Source organism: Bactrocera tryoni, unplaced genomic scaffold (assembly GCF_016617805.1).
Source record: "Bactrocera tryoni isolate S06 unplaced genomic scaffold, CSIRO_BtryS06_freeze2 scaffold_25, whole genome shotgun sequence".
NCBI lineage: Eukaryota > Metazoa > Arthropoda > Insecta > Diptera > Tephritidae > Bactrocera > Bactrocera tryoni.
Window position 1 is genome coordinate 12,013,828 of NW_024395977.1, and position 3,978 is coordinate 12,017,805.

A 3,978-nucleotide genomic window follows, 5' to 3' on the forward strand; every position below is an offset into this window, starting at 1 on the left:
TTCTTGCTTTTGTTGAAAAACATAACTTTGTATTTTATATTGTGATGCACTCCTATCATTTTTAACACAACTGTACATATGTGTGTACAATATATCAGTGAGGTGACAAAAATGTGAACAGAGTGGAGAGAAACAAAACAAAGTTCAACAAGCAAACAGTTCCAAAAAAACAAAAGGAAAACACACAAACCGGGGGCGAAATCACCAATATAAAAATATTATAAATACAACAAACATACGGGCGCGAATTTAAAAACATAAACATACATACAAACAAAAATACGCACAAGAAGCTAGGCAGCTGGAAGAAGAAAAGAGGAATTGGCAAGAAAAAGGGCATATACACACATTCTTGATTATGCTATACCCTATCAGCATTGGGTTAAATTAGATATAATACTTATTTAAAAATAATTTGAAAATAAATAAAAGATTCGAAGAAATTAACAGTACCACAAATTATAAAAACGAATATATAATTTATTCAAAACAAAAAAAAAAACGCTTAACATAGATAAATAATTCATGATATATATGTATACATATTCGTACATACATATTTACATATTCAAAGCCCACATTGGCAAACATTCCGCAATACCTCTTGTTCTGTGTCAAACAAAAACAAGCAATACCCTATTGCCTTATTTACAAAAACAAATTTAATTATTTACAGATAAAAAATAAAATAAAACCAAAATGGTTAATAACGCAACAAATCAAAATACACCTGCAGGAGCTACACGCTCAAAACAGGCTATTAAATTAATTTCAGAAAGTGACAGTTTAACAAGATACTGCACTAGATTTGCCTCTTTATCGATTCAAGAAAACTCTGAATCGCTACTAGAAATCAAAAGTCAAAATCTTAAAAATTTTTGGACTCGAATCCAAGCGGCTCATGACGCCATTGTAGAATCTGACGATTCAGATTTACCACAAAATTTTAAATTATCTGCTTACGCCATATACGAAAACTGCTTAGATCAGTACGAAGAAACAAAAGCTATGATCTCCGATCAATTATAGCTCATTAAAACAATTGCACCTACTCTCCACAGTAGAGTAGAGCTGCCACAAATACTCGTAAGATAGTCAAAAGGCAAGTTCAGACATCCACCTCGAGGTGCCCGCATGTGACACAGAAACATTCTATGGAGGTTATGAAGAATGGCCGTCCTTCCGGGACATGTTTACAGCCGTTTACATCAACCATCCACAACTATCAAAAGTACAAAAATTGTATCACCTCCGATACAAAACCAAAGGTCAATGACAATTTGGCTTGGGAAGCTCTTAAAACGAGATATGAAAACGAAAGAATACTGGTCGATAAATAAGTAACGACACTAATGAACTTGCCAAAAGTTAAGAAAGGAACAAGTGCAGAATTCATCAAACTAGAATCAACTGTTTCAAATTGCTTGTCGATTCTATCGACACTAAATATTCCCACAGACAGCTGGGACCCAATTCTGGTAAACATTTGCAACGCCGCATTACCAGAAAAGTCGTTACTTCTATGGGAGCAATCGCTCTCATCACGAAAAAACGTTGGGCAACAAATGAAAGATTTTCTCACCACCCAATATGAAATTGCGGAAAGGTTAGAAGAAAAAATAGTCAGAAATAAGAACATTATACACGACCAAAACAGAAACTTCAATAGACCCCAAGCTAGAAGCAAAAACAAATCAAATAGAATTTTTTGCAAAATACAATCGTTCACATCCGAACAGAGAAAACATACGTCATGCGAACTATGCACAAGAGGGTATAAACTTAAATCTTGCGAGAAGTTTAAAAACTTAAAAGTTAACGAACGAAATAATTTTGTCAGGTCAAAAAGATTTTGCACAAATTGCCTGTCACATGCGTATACATATAAAAAATGCAAAAGCAAATTTAATTGCTTATATTGTCATGAAAACATCACTCAATGCTTCACTGCAGCACATTCCCTAGCTCACCTCAAAAGAGCACATGTAATAGTACAAAAGGAACCACGGTCTTAGTTGCAAAAGCAAATAACGAAAATTGCCAAAAAGCACCATGTTGCTCAAAGGCACACAGAGCTCAAACGCTGCACAGCGAAACACAAAGTGAACTAGATACAGCACTAGTCACCACCATACCAACTCAAGTTGAGTATAACACAAACAAATACCTTAATTCACAATTAAGGAAATTTCAAAAGTTAAGGAAACTTCCCCCCATAACAAACAAAACTCTAGATCAGTATTGTGAAGACTTCTCTAAAGCAACATCTACTCGATCAAACAATGGGCGGTACGACGTACGACTACCACATAAGCCACCTTTTTCCAATACTCCACAAATTAATATAAAACACAAAATTAAAGTTACCTCTGAAAGTCCTTATATTAAAAACAAATACAACTTTTCGGCCCCGCAGGATGGCTTTCGCCAATAATGGACAACAAAACAATTCTGCACAGATCCTAGAGCGGTGGCGGGCTACTAAACGCCAAATTAGCGCATACATAAAAACAAATAAACACAGTTGTATCAAAAGTCGAAAAATCGACATTTTTTCCTAAATTTTCAGAATCAATAAAATCTTAAACAAAATTAAGGTTCAACGAGCACCATATACCTAATGCTACAGTGCAATTCACCACAGCTGATGACACTTCAACGCAACTCACCACACCTGTGCTCCTATCCTTTAAACAAAAAGGATAGACAACAGGAGAGGATAACACATTCGCTTACACACTGCGCCGCGTCGACATATTTCTCATATTTTACTCCGGCGACAAATCCGCCAGATCTCAACACAATTCGTCACATACCGCTCGCATCTCAACATTCAGTTTATCATTTCTTCGTTTTGCGACACCCATCCCGCGCGTTTTCAATAATATCGTTTGTACAGCTGATTCGATGGTTAAACCGCTTCGCACATACATATGTTGATTCGCATATACATTCTTCATAACTTTCAATTGATTGTCAGCTTTATGATTAAAATAAACGAATCCTTTAGATCAAAATTAACCGTGTTTTCACTTATATATATATAGGACATAACGAGAGTGTAAGTGAAATATTTAAAATTTAAGCTCAAGTGTTTGCATCCCACGAAGTTCGCAGCCAAGTATTCATGGTCCTTCGAGCCATTCCGAATGGCACTATTGGTTTCGTCCAAGAAATCAGAAATCGTGATGACAATATTTAAAAAAAAGGTAAAACAAACTAAAACAAAACAAAAACTGGTGCAGTGTGGTGATGTGACAAAATAATAACTAATAGATGTACAAACATAAGTAACATATACAACAAAAGGCAAAAATAAAAACAAGTATAGTGGAGCAAACAAAAACAAAAAGTTTGGTGACTCGTCAAAATATACTTATGCATATATGCAAAACTGCGGAGACAAAAACAAAATATAGAAAACTTCACAAACACAAAAAAATAAATCGGGCGCAAAAGGTAAAAACCCTAAACAATTACACAAACAAAAAAAAAACGAAACAAGCAAAGTGCGAGAACGATGGTGAAGTAAAACAATATCCAGTGCAGCGGTAGAAGTGCAGTGACACAAAAAAAAAAATAAATACATAAAAAAACATACTTATATAAAGAACAAAAAATCATAAACATCCATATATTCACACATACAATGTAATATATATTAGTGAGCAGACAAATATGTGAACAGAGTGGAGAGAAACAAAAACAAAGTGCAACAGCAAACAGTTCCAAAAAAACAAAAATAAAACACACAAACCGGGCGCGAAACCACCAAAATAAAAATATTATAAATACAACATACGGGTGCGAATTTAAAAACATAAACTTATATACAAACAACAATACCCACATCAAGCCAGGCAGCTGGAAGACCGAGGAAGAAGAAAAGCGGAATTGACAAGAAAAGGGGCATACAAAAGGGGCAAAAGGTACACACATTTTACGTTATACCCTACAAAAACCAAGTGAGCGTATTCA

General features: G+C 34.8%; 1 long non-coding RNA gene across 1 annotated transcript; it reads left to right on the plus strand.

The window, feature by feature from the left end:
* Nucleotides 1-3,433: 3,433 nt before the first annotated feature.
* LOC120780626 lies at nucleotides 3,434-3,737 on the plus strand. Its single transcript, XR_005705935.1, has 2 exons — nucleotides 3,434-3,557; nucleotides 3,666-3,737. It is a non-coding gene; the product is annotated as an uncharacterized LOC120780626 (long non-coding RNA).
* Nucleotides 3,738-3,978: the final 241 nt, after the last annotated feature.